Raw genomic sequence first — 20,193 nt, forward strand, 5'->3', positions numbered from 1 at the left:
TTTTCAATCGGAGATTGCCGAAGCCGTAAAAAATTAAATGTTTTCATTGCTTAAATAAAATATAACTTTTATTGTGTCTATCAAACATACAAATGGATACAGATATTGGACAAAATAGAGGCTGTTAAAAATACTGTTAAATTACGTTACGGTAACTGTCGTAAATGTTTCGTCAATTGCTTTTTCGAACACTACGCGGCTCGCGGCTTGTTTCCTTTGATGTCCAGTGTGCAGACTGATCGTTGTTTTTTGTGTGGAAAAAAGTGTGCATAGATAGGTGCTGGAAAATAAAGAGGGGCGCTCAGAAATAAAGGAGGGCGCTCAAAAATAAAGGAGGGCAGGGAACGTGAAAGGAGGGCAGCAAAATGGAATAGCGGTGCGGGGCGCCCCGCTTAAATGGAGCAGCGAGAACACTGACAATTAGATGTTAGAATGATTCAATGTTTGACATCCAGTAGGTGATTCATTAGTCAGTGTGCTCTAGTGGTGTCGTTAAATAAAATTAAGACGATTAGATGTTAGAATGATTCATGTTTGACATCCAGTAGGCGATTCATTAGTCAGTGTGCTCTAGTGGTGTCGTTAAACAAAATGAAGACAATTAGATGTTAGAATGATTCATGTTTGACATCCATTAGCTGATGATTCATTAGTCTGTGTGCTCTAGTGGAGTCGTTAGACAAAATGAAGCTTAGATGTTAGAATGATTCAATGTTTGTCATTTAATACTTCATGACATTCGTGGGACGGGACGTAGTCCAGTGGTAAAAGGCTCGCTCGATGTGCTGTTGGTTTGGGATCGATCCCTTTGGTAGGCCCATTGGGCTATTTCTCATTCCAGCCAGTGTACCACAACTGGTATATCAAAGGCAGTGATATGTGCTGTCCTGCCTGTGGGAAAGTGCATATAAAAGATCCATTACTTCATTAGAAAAAATGTAGCAGGTTTCCTCTGATGACTATATGTCAAAATTACCAAATTTTTAACATCCAGTAGCCGATGATTAATGAATTAATGTGCTCTAGTGGTGTCATTAAACAAACCAAACTTCTTCTTTTTTTCATGACATTCGTACATTCCATAAATCTTTTAAGAGGTGGGATATACCTTGGTCTGTAGAGCTCTTGCCGTAAGTATTTACATCATAGGATTAAACCACCTCGGTGACCTATTCTTTGATGGGGGCGGGATGTAGTCCAGTGGTAAAGCACTCGCTCGATGTGCAGTCGGTCTGGGATTGATCCCCTTTGGTGGGCCCATTGGGCTATTTCTCGTTCCAGCCAGTGCACCACGACTGGTATATCAAAGGCAGTGATATGTGCTATCCTGCCTGTGGGATGGTGCATATAAAAGATCCTTGCTGCTAATCGTAAAGAGTAGCCCATGAAGTGGCGACAGCGGGTTGCTTCCCTCAATATCTGTGTGGTCCTTAACCATATGTCTGATGCCATATAACCTTAAATAGAATGTGTTGAGTGCGTTGTTAAATAAAGTATCTCCTTTCCTTTTCTTTCCTTTCCTTTATTCTTTGATATTTTTTTTTTTCTCATCCCAACCAGTGCTTCATGACTGGTGCATCAATGGATGTGGTATGTGTTGTCCTGTCTGTTGGGTAGTGCATATAAAAATATGTAGTCCATCACCATCTTAAAACCACTGGTAGTCAAAACAATTCCAAAATAATATTTTGCTGGGTTTTTTCTCCTCATCTGTACACTTTTTTGTGTGAATGTGATCAAAGACTATGTTTAACATTTAGTGGGTAACAACTTCTAGGGCATTTCCACGATGACTGGTGTTACATTTGTAGACCCCTGTGGATCCATTCAGCTGATTGTTTTTTTTTTACTTGTTCCAATCAGTGCACCACAACTGGTCAAAGGCCATGGTATGTGCTTTCCTGTCTGTAGGAAAGTGCATATAAAAGATCCCTTGCTGCATTAGGAAAAATGTAGCAGGTTTTCTCTGATGACTACGTGTCAGAATTACCAAATATTTGACATCCAATAGCTGATGATTTAGGAGATAACCATATGGAGTTTTTAGATTTGCGTGTGTTATTGTCTTTTTGATCCCGGAAAAATAATGTAATTAACCAATCACAATACAGAACACACTCGCTGTCAGTCTACAATGATTAATCGGTGTGCTCTAGTGGTAAACAAACATACTTTTAATATTTGTAGACAAATTTTGAATTTGAAATACCATTAATAGCAAGGGCTATTTTATATGCACCATCCCACAAACAGGATAGCACATACCATGGCCGTTGATATACCAGTCCTCAGTGTTCGAGATTAACGGTATCCCGATATCCCGGAGATACCAGAATTTAATTTTGGATACCAGACTTCAAGAACCCAGTATCCCACCGGGATACCATATAATACTAAATTCTCAGGTAGGATACCAGATTTTGAAATGTTAGTATCCAACTGGGATACTTCCCCAAAATTTTAATCTTGAGCACTGAGTCCTGGTGCGCTGGCTGGAACGAGATATACCCCAATAGGCCCACCGACAGGGATCAATCCGAAAAGTGACCATTCATCAAGCGAGTGCCTTACCACTGGGCTACGTCCCACTCCGTCCTGAACATGTAAGATTAGTGACTGCTGAAATTGCCTTCTGGACTTAACACTGTACTGGAGGATTAAATATTCATTTTTTTTTCTTTTTGTTTAACTTCTCCCACTGTATCCAGTATAAATGGTTATATGATCCATGTAATTCGTGTGTAATGTTTATTTAGTAAATTACGTAAAGGAAGTACTTGAAGTTGATATACCTGCAGTCTTGCCTGAGCATGGAGTGGGCTGAATGACATAATATTACAACATGGCAGCATGTGTTTGAGTAAGGGTTCCCTTGGTGAGGGATAAACAACATGCAGCTTAGACACGTGGCTGAGTAATCCAGGCTTACGTTTCAGTCAACCACTTGTCGCTAATGTCCGCTAGACTGATTTTTACGATACACAGTAAATCAAATCACCACTTCGGGAACCAATCAAATAGTTTGTGAACATTAGTGAAATGTTTGCTAGCTGGACTTGAGGCTGTGTGTGCAGGAAATTATGCAGTGGAAGTCTAGGACAAGCGGAGTTTCTAAAGGATATCTGGTCATTCTCCTCGGGGTGGGGGTGGGGATTTATAAAAAAAAAAAAAAAAAAATTGATTTGAGCAAATAAGGGGTTTCAAACTACGATATACTTCCCACCTCTACGAACATGTTCACAAATACATCCCATTACATACACACACACACATATCAGGGGTGGGAATTCTCGGATCAGCTGTTTTCCTCTTAGAGAACATTGCGTTTCCTCGCATTTTAATCGTCCTTTCCTCCAAAATGTGTCGGATGGCACAGATTTTAATCTAGGATTTCAAGAATTTCTGGGACCCCTCTAGATTTCCTTTTTTTTTACAGTTCACCAATTCCCACCCCTGACATATCTCTAGGACACGCATACACATGTACACACAAAATCATTTCTAAAAAGCCTTGATCGCTGCATGCACATTATGGCCTGACTTTACGAAGTCTGTTTTTCTTGAATGAATGTTTAACGACACTCCAGGATGAAAATTACATCGGATGTTGGGTGTCAAACTGTTTTTCTTAATGTCGTTGTTTAAGCATTGTAAATATTTGTGTATGACCAAAAAAAACTGGCTTTGTTAAGTACATGTTGTATTGGTATGAGTACTTTATTAATGTGCCAAAAGAGGTTCAGGCATGCCTATCTCGAGCTTAAAGGCATATTGTCACAGACCACTGACCTATTTAATGATCTAACAAAGTATTACGTGAACAAAAATAATTTGATTTGTCCATAAATGTACTTTATTCGACCATCTTCATAACCACCATACTCCATTTATTAATGACATTTTGTAAAAATAATTAAATTATGACAATGGTCCATAATTGAAAAACTAAAATTGCCAAGAGCGATGACATGGATTTCACTCCATCGTGGTTCAGTTAAGGTGATGCGATAGCTAGATTTGGTTTCCAACAATTAATGTATCAATTTTTAGAGAAATAAGGTCCTTAAATCTGTGACAGTATACCTTTAACCTCTGCTTTGCCTGTGACTAAGTCGGGATGGGGGAGGGAGGGAGGTGAAGTTTGAGAAGGGCAGAATTTTTAAGTACAGCTAGCCCAAAATGTTGAACCATTTTTTATCTGACATATTTAAAAGTTAAGACCATTAAATTTCTTTTACCAAATTCTTGAATAATTTGCTCAAATATTTCTTGCTCTCATTCTTTTTCTTGACGCTTGTACATGTTCAGTTGGTTGAAACAAAGAATTGTGCTTTTGTATATATTGTGATCTGCTGCATGGAATGTAGTATTTGCCTTGTAAATGAATATTGTGTATGATAATATAATACTTCACCAGAGATATAACAATAAGGTTGGGTGACAGAAAGTTAGTTTGTTTTGTTTAATGACACCACTGGAGCACATTGATTGATTAATCATCGGCTATTGGATGTCAAACATTCGGTAATTCTAACACATAGTCATCAGAGGAAACCTGCTACATTTTTCCTAATGCAGCAAGGGATCTTTTATATGCACCATCCCACAGACAGGAAAGCACATACATGTATCACAGCATTTGTCCACTTGTGGTGCATTGGTTGGAATGAGAAAAAACCTAATCAGTTGAATGGATCCACCGAGGTGGTTCAATTCTGTGACGCGAGCCCTCAACCGACTGAGCTAAATCCTGCCCAGGTTGGGTAACATATAGTATCAGCGTTTTTAGTCATTTAATTACACTTTTTTGGTTCTCGTTCCAACCAGTGCACGACAACTGGTCAAAGGCCGTGGTATGTGTTTTCCTGTCTGTGGGAAAATGCGTATAAAAGATCCCTTGCTGCTAATGGAAAAATATAGTGGGTTTATTCCAATGACTACAGTCAGAATTACCAAATGATTGACATTCAATAGCTGAGGACCGGCCTCGGTGGTGTCGTGGTTAGGCCATCGGTCAACAGGCTGGTAGGTACTGGGTTCGGATCCCAGTCAAGGCATGGGATTTTCAATCCAGATACCGACTCCAAACCCTGAGTTAGTGTTCCGCATGGCTCAATGGGTAGGTGTAAACCACTTGCACCGACCAGTGATCCATAACTGCTTCAACAAAGGCCATGGTTTGTGCTATCCTGCCTGTGGGAAGCGCAAATAAAAGATCCCTTGCTGCTAATCGGAAAGAGTAGCCCATGTAGTGGCGACAGCGGGTTTCCTCTCAAAATCTGTGTGGTCCTTAACCATATGTCTGACGCCATATAACCATAAATAAAATGTGTTGAGTGCGTCATTAAATAAAACATTTCTTTTTCTTCTTTTTTCCAATAGCTGATGATTAATTAATCGATGTGCTCTAGTAGTGTTGATAAACAAAACAAACTAACTTTCATATCGTAATACAATATTGTATTTTTAAATCACAAGAGTTGTATCCTCCATAACATTGGACACTTACATCTACTGTGATAATAGTTTTAGTTCAATTCACCATACCATATTACATACATACAGTACGCACCATATTACATACATACAGTATACAAGTGATATCACATAATACAGTATGCACCATATTACATACAGTATACAAGTGATATCACATAATACAGTATGCACAACATACCACAAACATTACACATACATTGTACATAAAGTATACATAATATACTTCATACATACCATGACATGAATACCAATATTATATGCTGGTGAAAAGAAATGAAGGATCACTTCAGTAGTAACAGCAAATAGTGACAAACCTAACTGACATTCAGTGCCACATTACTGACATTTGGTCTCACATTACTGACATTTGGTCTCACATTACTAATTACTGACATTCAATCTCACATTACTGACATTCATTGCAAAATTGCTGACATTAAGTGCCACATTACTGACAGTGTTTTACATTACTGATATTCAATCCCACGTTACTGACATTGTTTCACATTACTGACATTCAGTCGCACATCTCTGACATTCAGTCCCACATTACTGACATTCAGTCCCTCGTTACTGACATTTGGTCTCACATTACTGATTACTGACATTCAATCTCACATTACTGACATTCATTGCAAAATTACTGACTTTAAGTGCCACATTACTGGCATTCATTCTGACATTGATTCCCACATTACTGACCTTCAGTCCCATATTACTGACATTCAATTTGACATTACTGACATTCAATCTCACATTACTGACATTCAGTCCCACATTACTGACATTCAGACTCACATCTCCGACATTCTGTCTCGCATTACTGACATTCAGTCCCACATTACTGACATTCAGTCTCACATTACTGACATTCAGTCTCACATTACTGACAAGTCTCACATTTCGACATTCAGTCTCACATTACTGACATTCAGCCCCACTTTCTTGATAGTCATCTGTATGCTACAGGTATATACATGTATTACAGACCTTACTATGGTACTCGTTAATTAAATTTGATCTATACTGTCGTGTTCCCTAATTTCTTCTTAACAGAATTCATAGTTAATAGTTAATCACATGGCAGAATGTATAGGTAATAGCTAGTTAATCACACTGCAGAATTAATAGGTAGTAGTTAGTCACATGGCAGAATTAATAGGCAATAGTTTTAGTTAATCATAATTTGGCATAATACCAATGTATTAGCTTAGATATATCATTTGACGTTAGAAATAACCATTTATCATATGGTAAGCGTACATTTGTGGTGTTATTGTTTTTTTTTAAATATATACGACACATTACACATGTGTTAAGAAAGAAACTCATTTATAAAATTATTGTCACAAATGGAATGAACAAATTTACATGTAAGTGTTTTGAGAAAACTAAGTTTTGTTCTTCAAACACCGGCAATGCGTGCAATGCAAACTGTAATTATAGTATTTATTAGCACAAAACCACCTCTAGTACTTTTCATAGTGGTTTATATATGTATTATTATATATTTGAACATTAAATCACTTACACATACCTCGTGTTTTAAACTTTATTCTTTTCTTCTGTTTTTGTTGTGTTGTTGGGAATTTGTTTTTTTGTTGTTGTTGTGGGTTTTTTGTTGTTTTTTGGGGTGGGGGGGATTTGAAGTGGTAGCTTGTGGGGTCTATTTCTTGCCATAGGTGTTACAGCAAAACATTTGAGAATCTGCAATCATAGGGTTTGTTTTGTTTGTTGGTTGTTGTTTTGTTTTTTTTGGGGGTGGGGGTGGGGTGGGTAAAGACACCACTAGAGCACATTGATATATTAATCATCGGCTATTGGACTTTGATAGGAAACCCACTACATTTTTCCATTAGTAGCAATGGATTTTTTTTTATATGCACTATCCCACAGGATAGCACATACCACGACCTTTAATATACCAGTTGTGGTGCATTCGCTGGAACAAGAATAGCCTAATGGGACCCACCGAAGGGGAAAATATCAAAATGACCATAGACCCATATTAGACTCCAAATAGCAGTAGTTTTAAATGTTCTGATGTATTGACATATTTAGAAACGGGGGAGGAGATTGACAATTTGGAGAAGTTTTTTCTTTAGTTACTAGCAGATGTTTAGTTTATATATATTCTCCACAAATGCAAATATAGTTTTGTGGATGGGTTTTGTTTTTCACATACTTTTTTTTTTTTTTTTTTTTTTTTTTTGGCAATGCCTGAAGAGAAGACATTTTGTGTATACATGTATCTTTATCGTATTCTGATACTGATCAAATGTGACTTTCGTGACAATTTACCCATGTTTGACAGAGTTATGGCCCTTGAACTTTAGAGATATGATTATTTGTTTTCTGGAACTTTTTTTCTCTCCAGCAATACCTCATGATATTGAGTATAGCTTTATTATGTACTGTTGTATAGATCAAGTTTAACTTTCATGGCGATTTACCCATTTTTCAGAATTATGGTCCTTGAATTTTGGAGATACGAAACTTTTTTGCGCCCGGTAAGGGACACGTATTGCTTTAAAGCAGTACTCTCAGAATGCTTGTCCCCCACCACTTCCCCCCCCCCCCCCCAATTTTTTTTTTTTTAAATAATAATAATAATAATAATAAAATTAAAAAACACCAACATAACAAACACTTAAAAACAAATCCTGGATTTGCCTCCGTGTATGATAATATACTTGGGAACACATTGGGCTATTTCTCGTTCCAGTTAGTGCACTACGACAGGTATATCAAAGGTCGTGGTATGTGCTATCCTGTATGTGGAATGGTGCATAGGAAAGATCCCTTGCTGCTAGTGAAACAAATGTAGCGGGTTTCCTCTCTAAGACTATATATGTCAAAATTACCAAATATTTGACATCCAATAGTCACAAAGACTATGTACAGTTTGTAATTCCAATGAAATCGAAGATGAATTCCATTTTATACTGCAATGTCACAGATATAATGTTCTGAGACAAAAAATTATTAAAGCGTGTTATTATTACAGACGACCTAGTGTTTTAAAACTAATTCAACTACTAACTACTGAAAATTTTAAAGAGTTCAATAACCTTGGTAAATATTTAATTCGGGCAAATAATTTAAGAAATAATTTTATATGAATGAATGAATGTTTAACGACACCCCAGCACAAAAATACACTTCGGTTATTGGGTGTCACAAATGGCAAGTATGTGAAAATATTTAATAAAAATAATTTGATATAGGCTTAATCTAGATTCATATTGTATTTGTATTGTGTTTTGACATTTACCATATTATGTAAACAGATCACTCCCCGCCATTATACTGTACATATTGTATGTATGTATGTATGTATATATGTATGTATATATATATGTATATATATATGTATATATATATGTATATATATATATATATATATATATATATATATATATATATTTATTATGTATGCTGATGAGTTGTAAAATTAAGGCAATAAATAAACTTGTAAACTTGTCATACCATTTTTAGGCAATGAGTGAACAGTTTTTGTATTGTATATGACGAGCGAATGCGAGTTACATACCAACACAGTTCACGAGTTTTATTAGAAAAGATGGTATGACAGGCAAGCTAGTTTAGTATTTTATTTATTACAAACCAACTGTAAACAAGCCGCAACGCAGACGTAAGCAGATGTCGGGACCTACAACCGTTATTTTTCTAGGAATTGGGTCAGCAAGTGATCTACGTCACGCTCACGTCACACCAATATTAGCCTACATTAGTTAAATAGTCAGTGATTGTTATGTCATAATCAGTATGTTATATGTGTACTTCTTCGTGTGTGCATTAATATTTTTAATGTGTACATAAGTAACTATATATAGCCTAAATATAGATATACCGGATTTTTTTTCTTTCTTAACGCTCTTTCTCTTTCCGAAAGGGACTTCCCAGAAATCGAAAGAAGCGCACTCTAAGCGTTCCTTAAAACAGGTTCGATACGTCACTCATCAAACATATGAGTGGACGGTAGCTGAGTTTCGTGTCACAGTTCAACATGTTTGCGGTCGCTGCTGAAACGAGGTACAGTAACAGTCATATTAATATGTAGTTATTTTAGTTTTTTAACACACTGGCAATGACTCGCGCGTGTTCACTCAAATGCACACATACTCACGGGCTTTAATTTTTATTGTTATTTTTAAATGTTTTATTTTTTTATTATTTATTTATTTTTAAAACAATTTATGGGAGGCTAATCTTTGCCAGAATTAAACGAAATTGCCCGAATCTGGATAACAAGATAATTTATTCATGTTTGCATTACTGTCAAACAGGTATATCGATTTTCAAAATAATCAATACATACCTTTCACATGGGTTACAACTAATATGAGTTGAATGATAGACAAATATGGTGAAAGGTTTTCAGGCGGGATCATTTTGCCTGTCTCCATTGTCTTTTCCCGAATGTAAAAATTTGCTCCAGCACTGGGAAGGAGGGAGAGGGGGAGCAGCAGCTGACCCCCCCCCCCCCATACACTTATAACATACACGATATATTATATCCTCAGCACCTGTGGCGTAGCCAGGGGGGGGGGGGGGGGGGGGGCAGGGGGCCATGGAAATATCCCGGGAAATATTTACCTTTTCGCTTATTAATAACATTAAAAAGGTTCCTGTGTCATATCCCACTACATAGGTGCCCCCCCCCCCCCCCCCCCCAATACAAAATCCTGCCTACGCCACTGCTCCGCACACACATTAACACACCATCATATATACACAGCGATGCGCGCACGCACGCACACACACACACACACACACAGAACACACACAGAAGACTCACAAAAATAAAATAAGATTTTTTTTTTTAAACACAACTTTATAAGTTATACTCAGTGACGAATGTTAAATTATAGGTTATTAACCCATTGTTTTCCCTACCACCCTCACCTCATATGATGTATGGTCATAGGTGTATTAGTAGTAGTAGTTTATTTACTATAAGCCGTGTGGCCCATAAGCATTCAATAATATACAAATTGTAACAATATTATAAAACATATATAAACTTCTTGTTCCAGTTAGTGTACTACGACAGGTATATCAAAGGTCGTGGTATGTGCTATCCTGTCTGTGTGATGGTGCATAGAAAAGATCCCTTGCTGCTAATGAAAAAATGTAGCGGGTTTCCTCTCTAAGACTATATGTCAAAATTACCAAATATTTGACATCCAATAGTCACAAAGACTATGTACAGTTTGTAATTCCAATGAAATCGAAGATGAATTCCATTTTATACTGCAATGTCACAGATATAATGATCTTAGACAAAAAAATTCTTAAAGCATATTATTATTATTATAGACGACCTAGTGTTTTTAAGCTAATTCAACTACTATTGAAAACATAACTCAATAACCTTGGGAAATATTTAATTCGGGCAAATAATTTGATTTAATCTTAACACACCATCACATACACGCAACGTGACGCGCGCACGCGCGCACACACACACACACACACATAGAACACACACACACACAGAACACTCACAAACAAAATAAGATTTAAAAAAAACCTCACAACTTTATAAGTTATTCTCAGTGACGAATGTTAAATTATAGGTTATTAACCCCTTGTTTTCCCTACCACCCTCACCTCATAGGTGTATTAGTAGTAGTAGTTTATTTACTATAAGCCGTGTGGCCCATAAGCATTCAATAATATACAAATTATAACAATATTATAAAACATATATAAACAATCATCAGCACAACAAAAAGTATCTGTTAAATGCTTTAAAATATTAAATTTTGGTGAATTGTTCAACAATTTGTCTATTTCTTGAATACATTGATCTGACAGGCGCACGTTAACTTTTTTTTTTTTTTAAATATTACATGATTATTAACTTGTTGATTAAACCATACATCTCCAAATCCTAAAGAAAATAACAAATATTTTACATGGTGTAGCCATTTAAAAGACCTGTGCGCGTGCTGTAACCTCACCGTGGTGCAGGGGTGTAACATTCTCTTTGAGAATGGCCAATACAGCACACGTTGAAATTTTGAGTAAAAGTCAGTATCTATTTGTGATATTTGTAGTTTTGCACAGTTCTTTACACTGTGTTTTATTTGATACTTGAATTTTTATATTGATGTAGATCATCACATTGTTTTTCCATTACCATAGTTTGACACCCAATAGCCGATGTATTTTTCGTGCTGGGGTGTCGTTAAACATTCATTCATTCCATTTAAAAGACTCCTGGCTTTCTAACATATTAGCATATATTGATTTCAAGATACAATTATTCGTTTCTAAAAGCTTCACCCAATATTTCACCATTCTTACTTTACGTACTACATGTAGAGGCAATCTTCCTAATTCTGTTAACACGGCTGCATTCATTGTACCTTTTTTCATATTCAATACTATTTTACAAAAATCCACATGAACTTTTTCTACATTATGAGCTGGGTCAAAACCCCATACTTCACAACCATAATTTAACACACTAGATATATAAGTATCAAAAACATGTAACCGTGTTTCCTTATTAAGTGATGGATTATTACATAGTTCGAGGATCAAAAACATGTAACCGTGTTTCCTTATTAAGTGATGGATTATTACATAGTTCGAGGATCAAAAACATGTAACCGTGGTTCCTTATTAAGTGATGGATTATTACATAGTTCGAGGATATGACCCATGGTTTTTCTGCCTTGTAAAGCAGTTAATTTTTTTTTTTTTGTTGTAAATTTACCATTGTAATTTAACGTTAATCCAAGATAATTAAAACTATCAACCACTTGGATTATATTGTCATTGTAAGTCCATTTGTCTTTAGTGGTAATTTCCCCCCTGTTTCTGAATACAACAATAATTTTGTTTTGTTTTTTTCTATATTTCCATCAATATTCCATTGGAGTCGGTATCTGGATTAAAAATCCCATGGCTCGACTGGGATCCGAACCCAGTACCTACCAGCGTTTAGACCGATGGCCTGCCACGACGCCACCGAAGCCGGTCCATATGTTTGACGTCCAATAGCCGATGATAAGATCAAAAAATCAATGTGCTCTAGTGGCGTCGTTAAACAAAACAAACAAACTTTTTAGAGCCTTTAATTCATTCATTTATTCATTTGAACTTATTTTCGTACTTATATCCAATTAAGGTTTAAGCACGTTGTCCTGGGCACACACCTCAGCTATCTGGATTGTCTGTCCAGGACAGTGAGTTAGTTGTTAGTGGTTAGTGAGAGAGAGAGAGAGAGAGAGAGAGAGAGAGAGAGAGAGAGAGAGAGAGAGAGAGAGAGAGAGAAGAAGAAGGTGTAGTGGTCTTACACCTACCCATTGAGTCGTAAAAACTCGCTCTGGGTGGGAGCCGGTACCGGGTTGCGAACCCTGTACCTACCAGCCGTATGCCATATTGGCTTAACCACGACCCCACCGAGGCCGGTCACACTTTCTCTTCCCGCTCCGGGTATGTGCGTTTTCCCAAGTTCCTGTTCAGGTGAAATAATCAATCTCTTTGTGAAACAAGTTTGAAACGCTTCAACGCGAAAAGAAGATAAAACACGGCTGATGAACAAACATTTCGCGGCAGCCCGCTGGGACAAGGAGAACAAATCGAAAGATTTTTATTTCTTTCTCCTTTGTGTCAATATTTACGGGTAAACTCTTCGGAGTAATAAGATAAATGATGGAAGTAGACGAGGTAGACTTCCTTGATTTCATTTTCAAAAGCTTTTGGGGGGCAGATCCATGTTTGAACACGGGGTGGGAGTTCGCTCAGTCGGTTGAATGCTCGCTTGAGGTGCTTGCGTCGCAGGATCGAACCACCTCGGTGGATCCATCCAACTGATTGGGTTTTCTCGTTGCAACTAGTGCACCACAACTGATCTATCAACGACTGGTATATCGAAGGCCGTGGTATGTGCTATCCTGTCTGTGGTATGTTGAATATCCTTTCAACTGATTGGATTTTTCTCGTTCCAACCAGTGCACCACAACTGGTCAAAGGCCGTGGTATGTGCTATCCTGTCTAGGATGGTGCATATAAAAATCCCTTACTACTAATGAAAAAAAGGTAGCAGGTTTCCTCTAAGACTATATGTCGAAATTACCAAATGTCAGACATCCAATAGCCGATGATTAATAAATCATATGTGCTCTAGTGGTGTCGTTAAACAAAACAAACTTTCTTTGGTTACTGAGCGAAGTCGGTGTAGAAACCTTGCACCTACCCACTGAGTCGTTAAACTCACAACTCGGTGGCACTCGGTACTAGAAGGCGAACCCAGTACCTATCAGCCTTAGGTCAGATAGCTTAACCACAACTCCACTGATCACTGAGTCGTTAAACTCACAACTCGGTGGCACTCGGTACTAGGAGGCGAACCCGGTACCTATCAGCCTTAGGTCAGATAGCTTAACCACAACACCACTGATCACTGAGTCGTTAAACTCACAACTCGGTGGCACTCGGTACTAGGAGGCGAACCCGGTACCTACCAGCCGTAGGTCCGATAGCTTAACCACAACACCACTGATCACTGAGTCGTTAAACTCACAACTCGGTGGCACTCGGTACTAGGAGGCGAACCCGGTACCTATCAGCCGTAGGTCCGATAGCTTAACCACAACACCACTGATCACTGAGACATTAAAGGGACATTCCTGAGTTTGCTACATTGTAAGATTTTTCTGACTAATAAAATATGTCTACGATTAAACTTACATATTAAATATATTTTCTTGTTTAGAATATCAGTGTCTATATATTTAATGTGTTTCTGGTGGTCTTAATATTTGTAAGAAGCCCAAACTGGATTTTGTCTTCAAATAATTTCGTACGTACGAAAAAATATATTTTAGGAAATAAAATGAAATTTATCCTATTACAAATATTAGAACGATTAGAAACACGTTTAATATACAGCAACTAATATATTATACAGAAAAATATATTTGATATGTAATTACAATCGTTAAAAAGTCTCTATTAGTCGATAACATCTTTAAAATTGCAGCAAACTTGGGAATGTCCCTTTAATAATTGTAGTCAGTAGTCAGTTGTCACGTGTTGTAAGCTTCGACCACGTGGCTGATGACAATTAGTAAAAACATATCAAGTCCTGGCGATAAACATTTGATCACGTGACGCAAGCACGAAACAGTACGTCTTCCCTGGGGGGCGTATTTCGTGTTATTAGTGTCAGTATACCATAGGTAATTTGTATTAACTACATACCAACGGGGCACTAAATGGTAATACAATATACATATACCGTAAAGCCGGTCACATCGTTCAGGTATATTGTCACGGTAAGTTAAATATACTGCATAGTTGATACCATCCTTTACTTTCTGAATATATCTTTCCTCATTCCCCGTTATTGAAGTTTTCAAGTAAAGTTGTTTGTTTTTTCCAGTGATAACTACACGACAAATTGCTGAATGATGCTAAGTTTTAAAACTTCTCTTCTATATGTAGCATACCAACCTCCAAAATGCACACCCCTCCCAAACAACATAAAGTAAGAAAATTAATAAAATAAAAAAACCACGCACAAACATACACACACGTACGAGCGCGCACACAGACACGTACGCACGCACGCGAACACACAGTTAACAAAAAAGTAAACATAAATGTTTTTTATTGGTATTTTAATTGCCATTGCTGTTACCGTAGCAGCCATATAATGTAACATGTAAGTGTTTAACGTAATTAGGGAAAATAATGTCAAAGTAGTACTGTGATTAAAAAAAAAAAAAAATCCTTTTTTGTTTAGTGTTAAAGATCCACTTAATAATATGAATCGATTTTATAATGGGACAAACGAAGACTATAAAACACCGTTTTTGTGTGAGTTAAAAATGCGATATTCTATTTTTAAATACAAAGTCTGTGTGAATGTGTTCGTGAGCTCGATATATTCCGACCTCGGGCGATTTTCTTAATCACTAAAATCCATCACGTACAAAGATAATAATAGTATACTCCTCTCAAAAAAATCAGCAACGTAAAGGGGTAGATTCTAACGTGTAAAGCACTACGGCGTATTTTTCACTATTATAGCTGTTTTGGATAATTTAAATTAGAAGTACTTACATTTTATTATTTAGAATATTAATTTGAGTACACCTGAAGTGGTTCTTGTCACCCAGGTTTTTGTAATACCCAAAAACATTTTTTTTATAATTCGAAAAACGCACGTTCGTCTCATAAATAATGGTTGTTGAGATAAGCTTTAGTTATTTTTAGACGGTATTTTCCTGTTTAAACATCACAGACATTAGCTTCTCTCTGGTATAGCCTTATTCTATGTATTGCTGGTTTGTAGATTAATTAAATTTGGTGTCCATTTTCATTGGCTGAAACGTGGATCTGCGCCTTTAAGCTGAGTTTTCATCATGCGATTAGTCACACCGACTTGTCGCATGCGATCGCCTCGTAAATAGTGAGCACACCTAAATCGAAACAACCAGTCGTGTCGGAGTCGCACCAATTAGAACACGTCCTATTTCTCACGAGAAATCGCATGCTACAAGTCGGTGCGACTGATCGCATAACGAGAAAGTCGCTTGAAGGGTTGTTTGTTTTTCTTCCTAAATCATCTGTACAATTGACTTATTTTAACAATACCAAGAGAGTACTGCTAAAACAGTAGATTTCCCCTACCGAGTCCAACACATTTTCATATCTCTTAATTTCAATAACCATAACTGTCAAAAATTGACAAATGTCCCCAAACATCTAACTTGATCTGTAACTCCAAGCCTTGAAATAAAACATTTTAGTGTACCTGACACAATGTCCTGCACCAATCAATTTGTGCCTGACATGAAAGAAATTGTACCTGTCACAAAACATTATAAATAAAAATAAATAAATTATGTTTTGTGTTGTTTAATAATTGATATATTTAATTAGTAAATAACTAATGCAGCAATTTAGGCAATAATTTATTATTGTTACATACTTACTAGTCTATGATGCATTAATATATGTCCTCTGGTAAAGCTGTATCCTAACCAGCCGCGAGCTACATGAGCGATTATTTTAGAAATCATGGATTTCAATTGCCGTATCCTAACCGCACGCGTGTGACGCGACATATAAATCTGTCGCGTCGCACGCGTACAGTTAGGATGCGGCAATGGAAGTCAATGATTTCTAAAATAATCGCTAGCGGCCGGTTAGGATAGGGCTTAAGAAACACATGAAACTGTTGTCACTATCACTTTGTGTTGAACTTTCAGATTCATGATGATCTGACTCAGACTCGTCCATTTTTTTCAATGTCATCAGTGTCTCATTTGTGGTAATATTCTATATTTTTGGTTGCCGGGTGATCTTTAGCATTTGACACACGCAGATTTGTGGACTCTTTGATCCATGCGTCCGAAAAATCTTGATTATACTGCATTTCTTTTTGTAATGTTTTGCAGAGCGAGCACGTCATAAGTGTAACCTCGCCTTTGGTGTTTTCTTCAAACTGTAGCCACAAAGAAGCATTTGTTTTAACTAAATACTCCTTTTACCATTTTTGTTCAGTGCTATATTTTAAGATACTACTCTGCGGGATATTCGTTTGGGAATATTTGGGGGATGATTTAATCGGCGGCTGCCCGCCGCGGATACTGGGAACAGGGACAGTTGATTTGTTATTATCGGTACCTGTCTGTTCTTTTACAGCAAAGACTGAACTTATTTTGTTCAACATCCTTTAACGAGGCAATTTGAATTGCAAACTTTAAACGAAAACGCCACAGGAAGTATACGCTAAGTACGAAAGGTCAATTACTAATATGCGTGACATCACTTTTCACAATGTAAGTTCCCGCAAAATCGAGACTATAAAAAATCCTACCAAACAGGTACGCGGACTGTAGATGAACTTCGTGTTGGAGTGTCAAGTGCCCCGCGAACCGGTTCGAATCCCACTGGTACACATTTGTATTTCTTCATTCAATTTTTTTTATAATCGGTGCATTAAGAGTATTCGACTTTTTCTACAACGCGAGCTTCGGACATGGTGACCGGCGCAATCGACATTGTTACAGACAAGTTACAAATTTGTACCGAACAATGACCGTGACCGGCCGCTTATTTCAAGGCTTGTAACTCAACATGATACAGTGATACACAAAGTTTTAGTTCAATATATTGAGACATTGCAAACAATGAGAGACAAAAACCTATAGTCTCATCTGGTTGGACCGATAGGGGACTAATAATATATCATACACCAACCCCCCAACCCCCCCTCCCCTCAAATATCTACAGAAATTGAACAAGTGTGTGTGGGTGCGGGTGTGGGGGGGGGGGGATGTAGCCTAGTGGGCGAAATGGGCTGTTTCTCGTTCCAGCCAGTGCACCACGACTGGTATATCAAAGACGGCGGTATCTGTTATCTTGTCTGTGGGATGGTGCATGTAAAAGATCCCTTGCTTCTACTGGAAAAAAAATGTAGCGGGTTTCGTCTCTAAGGCTATGTTAAAATTACCAAAATGTTTGACATGATTAAAATGATTAAAAAAATCAATGTTCTGCAGTGGTGTCGTTAAACCAAGCAAACTTTAACGTTGGATAAGAACGGGTATGTCTCACTACATTTGAAAATTCAGTTACATCCTGATTATAAATTGCTTAACTTTTCCTGCGAAGTATATATATATATATATATATATATATATATATATATATGAATACTTGACACCACCAATACATCAACATAACGAGAGACGTAACTCGCTGTTACGGCTCTCGCCTTTGTTGTGACGGTCGTAGGATCGACCCCCCGTTATGGAATCGAGATATAGTCTCCGTTCCTTTTACTGCACTAAGGCTAGTAGCGGGTTTCTTTTTCCATTCTCTCTTCATCCCTCCCACACACTCTCTCTCTCTCCCCCTCTCTCCCTCTGTCTATTCCTCTGTCTATCCCTCCCCCTCTCTCCCCCTCTCTCTCTCTCTCTCTCTCTCTCTCTCTCTCTCTCTCTCTCTCTCTCTCTCACTCCTGGTATATCACAGACCGTGGTATGTGCTATCCTGTCTCTGTGATGGTGCTATTAATGAAAAAAAAAATGTAGCGGGTTTCCTCTCTATGACTATATATCAAAATTACCAATTGTTTGACATCCAATAGACGATGATTAATAAATCAATGTGCTCTAGTGGTGTCGTTAAACAAAACAAACTTTTATACTCGCACAAATAAAAGATCCCTTGCTGCTAATCGGAAAGAGTAGCCCATGTAGTGGCGACAGCGGGTTTCCTCTCAAAATCTGTGTGGTCCTTAACCATATGTCTGACGCCATATAACCGTAAATAAAATGTGTTGAGTGCGTCGTTAAATAAAAACATTTCTTTCTTCTTCTTTTTTCCAATTCTCACAGGCAGGATAGCACAAACCATGGCCTTTGTTGAACCAGTTATGGATCACTGGTCGGTGCAAGTGGTTTACACCTACCCATTGAGCCTTGCGGAGCACTCACTCAGGGTTTGGAGTCGGTATCTGGATTAAAAACCCCATGCCTCGACTGGGATCCGAACCCAGTACCTACCAGCCTGTTGACCGATGGCCTAACCACGACGCCACCGAGGCCGGTGAAATAACACTTAAAGTCACAGACCCTAGTTTCAACCCGTGAAAATGGACACTAAGCTTGGCTAATCTACAAACCTGTAACACATTGGGATAAAGTTACAACAGAGTGAAACATGAGTCTGTGACTTTGAAAGTTTGAAACACCTTAAAGAAACAGGCTAGAACTCGACTCCATAACCGTTACTTCTCACACGCACGTGCGTTTTTAAAAATAGATAAAACTTCATTTTGTGATATTAAAAACACCAGGATGACCAGAAACGCTTCGGATGTACGAAAATGGATAAGCTAAACAATAAAATGTAAGTAATATATGAGTTCAGTTATCAAAAACCGGCTCTAATAGAAAGAAAAAGATGTCTTAGTGTTTAAAAACTAGTTTCTGCCCCTTTAACGTTTATACCCACTCTGATCACGTCACGCGTGGAGTTTTCCACTGTCAAGTCGTGTTTGATAATAAAAAATGAAATGGGAATTTTATTACATTCTTTAGTGGCGATTCGTCGGCAGTTGTTGGCGACGACTGTAAACCGCTTTTAAACCTTTTTTTTTTTTATGATCCAATGGATTTAATAACATAATTTAGCTTTAAAATGTATGACCTGAATGCTCTTTTATTTGAAATGTGTGTTTTTAAAAATGTGAGCTGACTTCACGAACCGGAAGAAATTGTGAATGCAATTTAAGGTGATCGTTGTATACGCATACTTGCCAACCGTCCCGTTTTGCGCGGGACAGTCCCGATTTTTGACCTCTTTTTTTTTCAACGTCCCGGAAGTTTGCAAAATTGTCCCGATTTCCAAAGATTGTCCTGATAAAAGAAAATGAAAGTGACATTTGTTTTTATTTTTCGTATTTTTGTCGTGCCGATTCAAACTTCCTTTTATTTCCTCATGTAAAATGACCCCAAAACACATGAAATTGCATCTCAGAGCATCTAATTTTCAACAAAAAAAAAAAAATCCCGGGGAGGGGTGCATGCCCCCCCCCACCACCACCACCCTCCGAGTCATGTCGGCCCTCAATTAGAATGTCCCTCTTTTCACTTTCCAAAAATTGGCAAGTATGGTATACGCTGTATAAGTAAT

This window comes from Gigantopelta aegis, chromosome 1, assembly GCF_016097555.1.
Source record: "Gigantopelta aegis isolate Gae_Host chromosome 1, Gae_host_genome, whole genome shotgun sequence".
In the NCBI taxonomy this organism is placed as follows: Eukaryota; Metazoa; Mollusca; class Gastropoda; order Neomphalida; family Peltospiridae; genus Gigantopelta; species Gigantopelta aegis.